This window comes from Lepisma saccharinum, chromosome 9 (assembly GCF_977018435.1).
Source record: "Lepisma saccharinum chromosome 9, izLepSacc3.1, whole genome shotgun sequence".
In the NCBI taxonomy this organism is placed as follows: Eukaryota; Metazoa; Arthropoda; class Insecta; order Zygentoma; family Lepismatidae; genus Lepisma; species Lepisma saccharinum.
Genome location: NC_139237.1, coordinates 35,755,128 through 35,770,044, shown reverse-complemented (window position 1 = coordinate 35,770,044; position 14,917 = coordinate 35,755,128). Strand labels below are relative to the sequence as shown.

Here is a 14,917-nt window from a genome sequence, read left to right as displayed (position 1 = left end):
CGGTAGTATATAAATACGGAGAAACTAGTACTCAATTTTATCAGCGAAGCTGGTTTTTCTTTTTCGATTAATTTCAGTGGCCACTGCCACCATCCTAGTTGGAACTTGCTGTACTGTTGCTAGGCGTGCATCTTTTGTTTGTAGTTCTCTGGCTGCCACTAGGTGCACTGTTGTTAACTGTGTGTCTGGGTGTGTGTCGTCTGCTATTTCCAGGCGATAACTGTTGTAGTAGGGGAATCCAAGTGTGGTGCGCTTGCCCGCTATCGATGTTGAACTCATGCGAGAAGTGCATTATGGCGTGCGTTTCCTTGATTTTGGTGTCTACGAGCATGTGGGCAGTGTGTTTGACTTGAACCTTGTGATCTACGAGAGGAGATAGCCACCATCACTGAAATAGCCCTGAAACATGGCTACACTGAAGCACAACTTTCCACTTGGTGCAGTAAAGCGGAAATACAGGTCAGACACCCTAACCAACCACAATCAACCTCCAGCGGCCAATATAAATGGTTTGCCTTCCCCTACCATCCCAACACTTCCAAACTGCATATCCAAAGCCCTTCTCCCATATGGCATCAAAGTAGCGCACAAACCCAATTCCAAAATAGCTGATAAACTGAACAAACACAAACGGTACTTCCTCTCCCCTTGATAACCCAGGCGTATACAATGCAGAGTGTGAATGCAAGGCACATTACATCGGCAGGTCCATCAGATCTGTCAATGAAAGAATCCAACAGCACCTAGCAGATGTGAAAAAAGCCCAACCCACTACTGGTCTTGCTAAACGTATCAAATACAATAGTCATAAAATACAAAAGGTTGTTAACATACAGTTAACAACAGTGCACCTAGCGGCAGCCAGAGAACTACAAACAAAAGACGAACACCAAGCAACAGTGCAGCAAGTTCCAATGAGGATGGTGGCAGTGGCCAATGAAATTAATCAAAAAAGAAAAAACAGCTTCGCGGATAAAAGTGAATACTAGTTTCTCCGTATTTATAAATAAATATGTAGTTTGACTAAACCTGAAATTTTGATAAAAAATTATCTCCTCTAAGAAGTACCACTTAAATCAAGTAGTAAGAGGTGCACTGATTAGCAGAACTAGGAATTTTAGGTGCAAAAATTTGCCAATAAAGGTGCAATAAGGGTGCCAATTTTTGTACAAAAAAGGTGCTAAAATAGGTGCTAATTTTCAGATGTAAATTTATTGTGAGCAGTGCATACATATATGATTCAACTTGTCTGGATAAACACATAGAGTATTCTCTGGTTTTAAATCGTTTAATATAACTAAGCAAAGACAATTTTCTGATACATTAGAAAGCGACATAAAGGAAAATATGCTGCTTCTTACTTGCTTAGAATTAGTCATCTAGAAAACTGTTAAAATAGATTACATTCAAAATTTCTTATGTTCTTCTGAGTGAGGCTACATCTGCGGTCACTAAGCAGATACTTGTAAGTTGAAAAAGAACGTTCAACGTCAACAGACACAAGTGGTGCGTATTTTGTTTTCAACCGGTAATCCACATCCTTGTTGTAGATTGTAGGGTTTGAACAATTCGTAAACAATACAGCATAGGACAAAAAACCACAACTTCTAGCAATTGTAATGCATCATTGTTGGCACTGTTTAAAGTCCGCGCACTTACTACATTAACGTCCAAGAACTGAAGAAAGCCGATTCATTCTTGTGCGGTAAACAAGAATCGCGTGCCAAGAAGCCGTGCCTCAAATGTGGGTGGGGTTAAACAGCGCGCGAGTTGTATTTAAAAAAATGATAAAGATGCAAAAAGGGCGAAAAGGTGCAAAAGGTTCTGAGATTGTGAAAAAGGTGGAAAAGGTTCTGAGATTGTGAAAAAGGTGCAACCAAAACACCATGAGTAGAGTTCAATACGTGCTTATTTTGGAGATGAGTCACTTTTTTACTCATTTTCACACAAAATAATTTAAGGTGCAGCACCTAAAATTCCTAGCTCTGCTGATTAGTATGATTGCAGGTACTGAAATTTTGCATTTAAAAATACATTGAGAATTCATTTTTTAAAAACTGAAAAGTGTCATTTATCAACTACTTTCTAACGTGTTCTATAGAAATAAGTATTATTTATTGATAATGTGTTGTGTCCTACATTTTGACTTAATGTCCTACATTTCGGTACAGCATGTCCTACATTTCCCTTACAGCGATCTGCTAACCCTATATACAGTGTACGAGTAAAATGTCACTATTATTTTGGAGGATTTTGTGAAGTTGATTTTTCTTACATTTAAAAAAATTGTGGGCATTGTCGAACCAGTTCTTCTCTTCCAGTTTGTTACAATTTTGTGATCTACAGTGCTCGAAGTGCGAGTATGCTTACTTGAATTTGCGGATAAAGGGGAGGATCAACATGGAGGCAATGCAGCGAGTTGGGGATGCTTATGCAATTTGCATCCTAGCTGGAGGGGATGCTTTGTGAGAATATTCTTAACTGCAGGATAGCATCCCACACATACTTCGAGCACTGATAATCTAATAATAAAACAGTTCTTTTTTCATGAAAAAGTCTTAAAGAAATATGTGGTAACGGGAAAATGGAATGCCAGAATAGTGTTATTGGTTTGCATTAATTGTGTTTTTTTAGGTGATACACTGAAATAATGATTATGTGCAGAAACCTTCATGTATTTTGGTTTGTTTTGTCTAACATTGTGTGTTAGTGATTGTGATTTGAAATGCTGTAAGAATTGTTTCTTTTTGCATCTTCAGGCATCAAATTATATGCTATAGAATTGTTCTTTATGTCTCTTCAGAAAAGCAAATTAACGTAAGTAAATCTGTACATTGCTTATAAGTCCACATACAATAGTAAATCTATGTGATTATGAAATATAAGTGATTATAAAACTGCGGTTAACTTTGAAAACCATGTTGTGTTTCTTTCTAAACAGCAAGCCCTGATGATTTGCAAAGATTCTCATGTTCCCGACACACGGAGCTGCGGACTAACTTTGTAACGACTAGTGTCCAACTGGAGGACGTAGCATAGTTATTTAGGCACACCAACGTGGGGCTCAAGTCCAAAATTATTTTAGAAATTCGAGCGTGATGCCGATTTAGTGCATACTGAAAGCGTTCGTCCATAGAATTCACGAAGGTGATAGTGAAAGTCCTTGAATTCACAAGGTAAAAGTGTGATAGTGAATTGAAGGTATTAACTGGGAAAAGCCATAGACTGTAACAGAATGGAGAAAGACGTGACCAGAATGAATCTGCGAAGCAGAGGAAGAGCGACAATGGATGTAGAAACCAAGTTCGGATGCTGTGATGATGTTACCAATGACAGGGAATTCTTTCAGTGTTGCCAATCTTTGCAGAGGTTTCATAGTTGTTGTGATGGGCAGGAAGTAAGCTCGGAATCAAATAAAGAGATGTGATGCACATCATGCTTGTCAGCACCAGAAACAGAACCAGAATCTAGTCTTTCTACCAAGCCCTCGTCAGATCATTGGTTACTTGATTGGCTGATGAAATATAAAGCAGAACGAGACAGAAGGAAAGGATAGAGGATGAAAAACAGCATATGAAAGAGATGGCTCACATAGAGAAAGTTCAAAAAAAGGAAATGATGCAGTTTAAACTCATAGTTGAGTCTATAGAAGGAAAGAGAAAGAAAAGAAGACTTAGATATTTTCCGCGCATTAATTGAAAACCAGGAAGAAAGGAGGATACAGGAGGATATAAAACTAAGGTCAGAGATACAGGCTCTATTCTCTCAGCACAAACTTGAACAGGTAGAGAGCATCAGAGGAGAGATAGAAAAGCTAAGTCACTGAAAAGGTTGACGAAAGGGTAAAGGAAATTGTGGAAGAGCAGCTAGAGTTCTTAACAGTTCGGCAAGGACGGATAGAGAAGGAACAGGAGCAACTGAAGAAGAATATGGAAACAGTCTTGAAATTGTTCAGTGTGGAAGAGAATCTGAATGTGACACTCCAGAGAGAGTTCAAGAATTAAAGAGTTCTGTAGAGTCTACTAATGTAGCACTAAAAACTTTTGGTGAACGAACCAAACTCATGGAAAATATAGTGCAAGAACAGAAAGTCGAAATAAAGGCAGCTGGAGAAGAGGTTGATTTTCTCCCTGAGAAGGCTAAAAAGATGGAAGTATCTCTTCAAGAAATTCAGGAACAAACAGGTACAATTATAAGAAGGGTCAGTGAATTGCAGGAAAAGGTCCATAATTTACAGATTCGACCAGAAACCTCTTCCGATATACTACCTGATCCAATCCGAGGACTTAACCCAGAAGCTACTGCCTATGAACCTCCTGTTGTCCTTCCAAACCCATTCTTTCCCAGTAATACCACAACTTCTGATAGATGCAAGAGGCCTAGAAAAAAGGATAGTAATGACGGTTTTTGTCCTCGATGCAGAACAGAATTTAAGATGCCCAGAATGTCTGATATCGCGAACATTCCGAAGTTTAAAGGCGATATCGAAGCTCAATCTGCCGAAAGATATCTGCGTGAATTAAATGTCAGTTTTGACTTAATGCAAGTGCCTGAGCACTTTAGATTAGAATTGTTACCTAAGGTTTTCACCAGCAAGCCTGAGCATTGGTTAGCTGGTAATATGGACAGCTTTGTAAATTATGCTGATTTCTGTGCACACTTTAAGGATGAATTGCATCAGAAAAGGCAAAACAAAGACAACTAGCGGCTGTGAGAAACCGGAGGTATTCTCGTCTGGTCCACGACTACTTAAAGAGTTTTGCCTGGAGTGTCTACGCAGCGTACAGAAATGTAGCTGACAATTTTAATGAGAGTGAAGTTCTTAATTTGATCATTGGACAGTTGCCATATCGCATTCGGAATCTTTGTCCGGTGCACGCTCCACGAAATGTAGATGAATTGACACATTTCTTAAAGGACTTCGATATTTATGATGACCCTGATGCCTGGAAGAATAAAGATGACTCCAAGAATAAAGATGCTGCAGGAAATAAAAGTTTTAAGATCTCGAATATCCAGACGGATTCAGAAAGTCGAGGAGAAAATTTCTCATGTCCTCAAAGATTCAACAGAGGATTAGGCAGGAGAGGCTTCAACCGAGATCAGAACAAAAGGCAGAGAAACTCCTACAGGCCTCTTCCAGAACAGTGGCAAAGTTCTCCAGACCTTTAAATTACCAAGAACGACATAATCCTACTTTGCTCCATGATGTAGAGGCGACAATTGTGGTTCTTTCTCACCAAGACATGACGTCTCAGAGCAGGAAGAAGCAGTGGAGACTACTAGTGGGTTTCTGCACAACAAGCTATCCCAATCATGTTAAACAAATGTCAATCTATTCTAAGTGCCTCCACTTCGTTTAGGCAAGTGAACTCGAAGGGACGTAAAATACAAAGATAATATGTAAATTTTCAGCTGATTGAAAATGCATTTTCAGGCAGTCAAATGCAAAAGGTTCCGAATGTAAAACTGGTATATTTTCTGGATGACCTCAAGAAGAGAGTGTTAGGTGGTAGACAAGTAGAACTTGATATTAGTGGCTTGAATTTCAGCATCAAAGTATTCATTTAAGAAGGTTTTGGTTCCGTTAGGTTTAGGTTAGGTTTTGGTTTGGTTAGTGCGGTACATCCAAAAGGTCCAGGGTCAGGATAGAATCGCGATGTATAAAACCGCAGACCTCAAAGAGAAGGTCCATATAGTAAATATTTGGATTGATTCCTATAAGAAGGAGTTATTATATTGCTGGTGTGGAATTTAAAGGTTTTATTCTAGAAGTTCAGAAGCAAGGAGAATGTGGAGTTTGAAGTGCTATTGAAAAGTACTGATTCAGTTCATTGCTTATCGAATCTTATACTGCTTTCTACAAAGGTGTTTCTGGAGAAGAAACTAGATATATGGAAGCCTTGAGTCCTATTGTACCATCATCGATTTGTTGCCTGAATTCACTCTTTATTGGTTGCTTAACTAACATGGATTACATTCTGTTTTGGATACTGTAAACTACGTTCCATCTGACCTGTTGTCAAATGAAGATAAGCCAAGATTGAGTCATTAAATTGTCAAGATAAATTCTACATTTAAATATTCTATATGTACTCAAATTTGTTTCAGAACTTGTAACTTACAATTTCTTCAAAAATTTTCCCCAGACTAGGGGTAATTGTAACGAACCTGAGCATATAAGGTTTCATATTTGTAAAATGTTAAGATTTATAAATGTTTGTTACTTCAAATAATGTGCAAGATGTCGCAGAACTACTTTAGTTAGACTGGTACAGTTGTGGTTGGAATTTGTATACATGTTTTGGAAATACATCATAATCTGTTCATGTTGACGTCACTTTTGTATCTCTGTGGAGGAAGTGTATGAACCTGCCTGAACATTCCCACCTGACGACAGACTGGATTTGGAAAACAGGCGAAGATAGAGGAATCAATAAGTATGTGGTAACGGGAAAATGGAATGCCAGAATATTGTTATTGGTTTGCATTAATTGTCTTTTTTTAGGCGATACGCTGAAATAATGATTATGTGCAGAAACCTTCGTGTATTTTGGTTTGTTTTGTCTAACGTTGTGTGTTAGTGATTGTGATTTGAAATGCTGTAAGAATTGCTTCTTTTCGCATCTTCAGGCAGCAAATGATATGCTATAGAATTGTTCATGTCTCTTCAGAAAAGCAAAGAAACGTAAGTAAATCTGTAGATTGCTTATAAGTCCATGTACAGTATCAAATCTATACGATTATGAAATATAAGTGATTATAAAACTTCAGTTAACTTTAAAACCATGTTGTGTTTCTTTCTATCCAGCAAGCCCTGATGATTTGCAAAGATTCTCATGTTCCCGACACAAGGAGCAGCAGACTAACTTTGTCCAACTGGAGGACGTTGCAAATGAGAAGTTTGCTTGAGCTTATTACTCACTACATGTATTAGTATTAGAAGGCTCAGTATTAGAAGCTGCTCAGGCTCTTACGTTGAATCTTGGGATGGCTTTTGGGACTGAAGGCACCTCAGAAAGTCCAAAAGAGGAGTTTTTGTGTTTTTTAAAAAATGTTTCAAGCAAAAAATACGAGGAATCACAAACAGAATATTTGGCAGTGTGAAGCATCCCCCCCCCCCCAACCTTCTTCAAAATAGAATCCTGGCTGTGTCAATGCGTTGAAGTAAGAGAAAATATTCCTAATTTCTTCTTCCAGTTATGTATCAGAGATTCAGACCATCCTGATTTAGTTTGAAGAAGCTACTACACTAACAAAAAATGGGAAGCAGAGTGTCCAGGCTAAAAGTTTCTTGTACAACTGTCAGGAGGGGCTCTAGCTAACTATTGTAGATCCTTCCCACTCTGGCATCATCTCAATAATTTTTTTTACACAAGGGGAGCCCATTATATTTTATGAGCAGATGAATCACAGCGAATTGAGCTATGCCACTGATTTGTTGTAACTATAAAAAAAACAACATGAAATGGCCACCAAACATCATTGCAAACCAATTATATTTTTTTGGCATGGAATATGAAAAAATAATCTTACGTGATGTTCAATAAGTTAATATTTTATCTTTCTGTTAAAGAACACATTTATTTTTCTCTTTCAAAACATTTGAGAAAACAAAATTTGTATTATGTACAGATTTACAGGGGGTGAAAGAGAACTTATGCAGGTTTTACATAATTTTCAAATATTTCCAGTTAGACAAAGGGGCAAATGGCACTTGGTCAACTAATCTAACTCCAGAAAACAAGTGAAACTAAATAAATAATGCTCAGTCGGTAACGCGTCTGACTACCATGCTAAAGGTCCCGGGTTCGATCCCCGGCCGGTTCAAATTTGGGAACTTTTCTAACGGTGGAAGCGGCCCCAGCGCCCACCCAGCGTCAAATAACATGGGTACCTGGGGGAAACCCTGGGGGGTAAAGGCGGTCAGGGGCATGTTGCTGATCACATCACCCCCACTCATGACCGGACCAAGAAAGTGTGGGGCGTTACACTTTACTTTTTTTACTTTACTTTTACATTAGATTTTTATAGTTACAGCTAATGTATGTTCTTCTTAAAGGTTCGCATAACTACTTTTTGCAGATGCAAAATTACCTGATGCAGTTATTTTTAGTTTTTGGGACTGAAGGCACATCTGAGATGTTTCGAGAGACATCAAACACAATAAGCAACACATGTGTGTGGGTGATCAGTGTATTCTCTGAAGGGAAAGGTTTAGATCAGTGACATCCCCTTTTCTGGCACGATGAGAGGCGGAACCACGAATTTTCATCTGTGTGTGTGTGTGGGGGGGGGGGGAGGGTACCAGGCAGTGGTGTCCGTTTCTCTTCACATACAGATGTTCACAATAAGATTTTTGTACTCAATTGAGATTTACTCCTCTCCCTTGTAACTTCATCTTCAAAAGTAAGAATAACAGTTCAACTTATTTTCAACAATTTTGCCAAAAATCAAACTATATATAAAGTAATACAAGATTTTTTTTATTCAATTAACACCCTTTTAATTACGTAATTTACAATTAGTAATGGCTAGTGCAAACTAAGTAGTATAACATGCCATCTCAGGTATGTACAATGCAAGACTACCACACATAATCTACTTTCTATTACACCAACCATATGTTAACCAACAACATTCATTCAGCATTGAAAGCATGTGCATTGTTAGCAAGACAGAGGAGAGGACATGTCCAGTCCACAAAAAATGTATTTTGTGTATTAAGATATTTGGGTATTATACAGAATGTCTCCCCGCTCACAATAACTCGGTTGTGATGCTTATGATTGAAGTATCAGTCAATGTGACATTGCTTATATTCCTTCTTCCCTCGTGTTTTGTATTTTTCCTCCTAGCATCATTTTGCCATGGTTCAGAGAGATCAATTTTCGACCATTGAAAGCAAGGGTTCCCAAACCTCTCTGCTTCACGGCACCCTAAGTGTTTCAAGATTTTTACGCGACGCACTGAATGTAGCCCCCTCTAACACTTGCCACTCAGTTACTTGTAAGATTTCATGCCTTAAGTTAAAAATTAAACACGTATTTCAAATTCAGAAACATCCCATATGTAAAAATGTACTAAATAAGCACATATTTGAAACATTCATAGCATTGATAACAATTCAGTGAAAATATTGGAACATTTTGCAGCGCCCCTGTTAAATCAATCACGATGTCCCAGGGTGCCGCAGCACACACTTTGGGAACCACTGATTTAAAGCGTATAGCAACATCTGTTCATCGTCGTCATTGACATGTTTACCCGTCGTTGCCTTGTAATCGAGGGGTCCCGGGTTCGATACCCAGTGGAGGCATATAGTGATTTGGAACTGTAGGTCCAGTCCCGATTAGTCTTACTGTGCATAAAGTAGACTTAAAACACCAAATCAATGAATCAAACATATTTACCATCCTTGATCTTATGCATTGCACGAAACGAATCGTTCCAGAAGCAGTCCTTTGGAAGCGATTCACTTGTATGTGTGCAAATGGTAACAAAAACCCAGGATGTGTCCTTTGCCCATCCATGCATTCGAGTGAATTGATCAATTACAAGAACTGTTCAATGAAAAAAGAATAACAGTTCTCTTTTAGATACATTTATTAAAAGTATCTATTGCAAACAAGACTTCTTACTGATTTGCCCGAATAAGTGGCTAAAGAAAGTGCATGTTTAGTGTGTGTTCTTTAGCCACTTATTCGGGCAAATCAGTAAGTAGTCTTATATGCAATAGATACATTTGCAAACAAACTCGCTCCTGAAGGATGGCCGGCCAAAGCCTATAATTGAGCTCTAGATAATACACAGAAAATAAAATTCTCACTGTGGGTCAAGTAATTGAATGCTACACACTGACGGACAATGCACTTAATAATGATATCAAGAGAAATAATTAAAATTAAATTCTACATTATGCAACTATGTAGCGCAGACAGTCTCAAGTCCCCTTGACATGCCTTGTATATGTTGTGCTCTGGTGCTGAATGCAAGAAGTATTGCCACTTGCATCAGGACTCGCACCACCATGTGTTTGCACAGTGCAGTGAACATTTTCGGGGTATAGTGATGGCTGTTCTTACACTCCAGCCAACTCAGCCCAGGTCTAATGAGTGGCTTACGCAGAAGTCACATGAAACATCACTAGTGAAGCTGTCCCACGCTGCAGTTTATGAACAGCGTGGATTATGGCATGGTGGATCGTCTGCTTGACTCTTGAGCATGTTTAAAAACAGTCAACTTTCTTTGGAAGTACAGGGTGCCCCATAAAAAACAGGAAATTTAAAGTTATTTGTATTTTATACGTGTTATTTTGTTGTTTTAATGTTTCACTGTGAAGATTATTTGTAATATGAATGTGTAATTTCCTTTTCTCCATTTTTTCATGTAAAATGCAATGTTCTTACTGAAGCACATCAGGTAGCACGAGAACGAAAATGTGAGTCTCTGATACAACATTTCGAAGGACACGAGAAGTGGAAACAAATATGGTTTTTGGATGAAGCGAGTTTCAGTCTTCATGAACCTTTGAACTGGCAAAATGAGCGCATTCATCGTGCTGTTCAGGTTGAAACAAACATTTGAGAGAATGATCTGCTGATGGAAACTGATAAGCAACAGCCATCAATCATGTGCTACAGTGCTGTCTCCTGGCATGGCAAAACAGAGTTGCGGTTTGTGACGTCTTGTTCCAATTCGATGTTCTTAATGGCAATCTGTCACAACCCATTTTAGTAGTTTGTTCTGTTTTCATAATTATTTTGGACGTACGTGCATTCTTTGGACATCTCCCTGTAATAAAAAAATAAAGAACCACATCCCCCAATATGGGCAAAGGTCAAATTAATTTTTACCTTACACAAACTACTAAAACCCAGTCTTTTTAAAATATTAATAAGTGCATCGCTGAACTCCTTCTCACATATACCGCCAGTTGGTCAGAAGTTTATTACAGGCTCGTCTAGTCCCACTTCCGATGAGCTAACGTATAGATAGCTCTGAAAAAGAATTCAACTGGTTTGCAAAAATTACCTGGAAGGCAAGAATTTGTACGAAGGATGGGTGAACTAATCCTAATCAGCGTCTGCCCTCCTTGACTTCCTGAACAAAGTAAGATCATATATCTTCTCAAATTTAGTTTTATTTGCTTAACAAGTGCTATTTGAATTTACATCATCTAACACGTAACAATACGTTCTGCATAAATATAGACAATCACGTGACGACTACTATTCTCTCTCGATTATATAACAATAGCAATTGTATTTAAAAAACAACCCGCGACAAATTCAATTCTCTCCATACACTTACAAAAAAGAAATCTCTTAACATTTACACCCCCCCCCCCCCCTCTCCAGACGTCACAAATCCAACTTCGACGATCAACGCCGATTATTTCTTTACATTTACTTTATCTTTTCCTCTGTCTTACAAACATTTATTTTTACACAAAAATTATCCCTACATTTTCATTCATTCTCTTCATCATTCTCGTATTTCTGGAATTAAACCCGGCGATAGTACTTACTTACAAGCTAGGTCACGATCTATTCTAGAATTGACAAAAGGGGGAAAGGGAGGACTAATTCAAGATTTATTAATCAAAAGTAATGCAATAAATTAAACCTTTAGATAAAATACTTAACTCCATATTACGCAAAGCTTCCACATGTTCGTGTCGACGTCCCAGGTGTATGGGGAAAATGGCAGTCATGCCCACCTTGGCTCGGGCAGCTATCACAGTCGCAGCAGGGAGAGAACTTGCGACTCGCGCAACAAGGAAAACCTCTGGCCTGAAAAAACTCGCCAGGTGGCGGTGTCGACAATCCCATGCAAGCTTCTGGGAGGCAGACGAAATTTATTCCAGCGAACTAACAATCTCTAGGCAATGGGTTTAATTCCTTTTATACAGGGTGGACCAAATAAATGAGTCCCGATTCACCACAGGTTTATTGAAGGCGACGCTGCTAGGCAAGAAGATCTACCAAGGTATGAAGAAAGAAGAAAACAGTAAACCAGGTTGTGTATAGAGATGAAATGTGCACCCAAATGTTCCACGACGTAAACAGAGTAATGGACCTGGATGAATGGATGTGGCAACAGGATGGAACAAAGGCCCATACAAACAGGAACACTGTGGCATGGCTCAGAGCCAATACTCCTGACTTTATTGAACCTAACGACTTGCCGTCAAAAAGTCTAGATCTTAACTTAATGGATTTTTGCATATGGGGTCTACTGTTATACCAAGTTCAAATACAGAGGAGAAGAATCACAGACAATGACTGCTTAAAAACTCTGTTTACAGAAGCTTGGAACAATATTCCGCTTCAAACCATCCACAATGCCACTGCAAGTTCGTTACACCGTCTACGGCATTGTGTAACAGCCCATGGGAAGCATTTTGAACATTTGAATTGAATATGGTGAAGTGTATCAAAGGTACAGTCATATTAAATGAGCTCAAACAAATTTCCTGGTCTTTTGTGGGGCACCCTGTAGTATTAGGTGTAAATGGCACTAATCTCACCTTTATATAAAGCTCGACTATATTAATATAAATTAATAGAATATTTTGACAAATTTTAGAAATTGTCACCGAAAAAAGTATGCCTACACATCAAAAATAATTATTTTGTAGTACTTTATTGATTCCTGTAGGAAGGCCAAGACGAAGATGGAGGGACAACATTGAGATGGACCTAAGGGAAATCGGTAGGGATGGAAAAGAGTATATAGAACTTGCTCAAGATAGGGAAAGATGGAAGGCCTGTGTTGCTGCAGCCATGAACCTTCGGGTTTAAGAAGGCTAGAGAGTTAGTTAGTTCTTTATTGATTGGTGAATTTTGTTTAGTGTACTGTGTATTAACACCAACTAATAACGTTTAATTATGGTAAATGAAATGGCTTTAAATATATTTATTTTATTACAGTTCAGATCAAAAATGACTTTTTTCTCTTCGGTTGCCCGTTTTTGCATATTTTCCCCATATATACATCTACAGAAAGAATTATAAGATAGTATTAACTACACCTTTTCCTTCAGCTGTCTTTCCGACTTATGAAGGCATCAAATAAATGATTGCCGGCTATTGAGAGCTGTTGTGTCGTGCTTTCTGCTAGTTTTCGTCTGCAGTCAGCCAAAGCAAGCCAGATACGTCACGGAACTGGAAGTTGGTGGAGCTAGCCATACTTGGATTGAGTTTACGAACAGATGTGGCTGGCTTCGTCTGACTTGGCTGGAATTTACGAACAGCCGTGTGGCCAACAGCCCCTTAGCTGCCAGTTTGATGCAACATCCACAGCAATTGTGTTCCACGTGATCCATGGAACATGCGTGGAACACCATGGGAGTTAGTGTTACCAACTATCTAAAAATGTTTTCAGACGTGAAAGACGTCATGTCAGAGTAAATTGTGTCTGTATACTCAAACATCAAAGAAGGATTTTTTCGAATAAATATATGTGTGTGTGTGTCTGCATTTAATATGTACGTAATTTAAAATATATACTCGAGTGTTCACGTGCTCATGCGAATATTATCAGGCGACGTGCCTGATATTTTGCCCAATCCTGAAGAAAGGGGATAGAGGCATATCCCTTCTTAGTATAGCATATAAAATCCTGTCCAACATACTGTATGAGACACTCCTTGCCATTATAGAACACATACTGGGCAACTATCAGTGTGGTTTTCGTCCAGGGAAATCAACCACGAATCAAATATTTATTTTGAATCACATAATAGAGAAGATAACTGAGTTTCAAGTAAGATTACATACTTATTCATAGACTTTAAAGCAGCATACGATAGCATAAATCGTAAGAAACTTTACCATGCTATGGGTGTTCTTTGTAAATGTCCCTTCATGAATTTCATATCATCACTCATCGTAATTAGCCAAAAGTGGCAGAGAAGCGACGTCAAACAACAATGCTTACTTTTATCAATTTTTGTATTTTAAAATGTGCGATTTCTTGGCTCTTTGTAGCCTTCAAAACCACAAAAATGAATAATTTTTGAACGGAAAGCTATCAGAAATATATATATATTTAATTTACCTTGATCTTACCTCCTCTCTAGATTAATAATAGTGAACATAAAGATGAAAGATGTATGAATTGAATGTAAAATATATAAAGAACAAATGCACTGATTCCAACTTATAGAACCTCGCGCATCGCAGGGAATTTAAAGCTGGGAAAAGGAATTTTTCAATATCCATAAGGATATTTCTTTCAGAGTCCAGCAGGAAGGAACCACATCAGAAGATTGGTGCGGGGAATTGAATGCTTGTTGTAGGTGGCTTTGTATTGTGCTTGGTGTTCATATTGGTGATTTGAAAATGTATTATTTGTTTAGGTGTTAGTGGTTTTGAATTTGTGCTAGTGCTGTGTTTACTGAAGTTAAAGGCAGTGGATATAATAGAACATTTGCGTGTGGCACGAGATATTTTCCAGAGAAATTGCAAATCGTTAATGCAGGTAGACCAGTACCATCTCTTGAACCACAGGTCTTGAACTTACACTTCCGTGTACAAAAATAAAAATTGGGAATGCACTAGTATCTGGGTACTGGGCTAACTTGAATTTTACACTTCAATTAATATTGAGGTTTTTTTTTTTCACTAGCACATTCCTTTCATACTGTATGTGCTACAGGTTGCTTTTTTTCTTTTACAGATTTATTATACCTTCTTGATTTATTTGAAATTCTAAATGTAGATTAACTGCAATCACAACAAATAATTGATAGTGGTCGCAACAGTAAAGTAAAATTTTCCACACATATATTCATAAATCCTGTATGGTTGCTGAGGTAAATTTGCATTGAGACTTCAGGAGTGGGTTGATGAATCAGGGGTTGGAGATTACCTACTCATTAAAACCAGCATATGCCACTGCTTTTATCATG

General features: G+C 38.2%; 1 protein-coding gene across 1 annotated transcript in view; it reads left to right on the top strand.

Moving 5' to 3' along the window:
- LOC145992000 (sulfotransferase 1 family member D1-like) overlaps positions 1-14,917 on the top strand; it is a 513,969-nt gene that overhangs the window by 96,569 nt on the left and 402,483 nt on the right. The gene's annotated exons all lie outside the window — the stretch shown is intronic.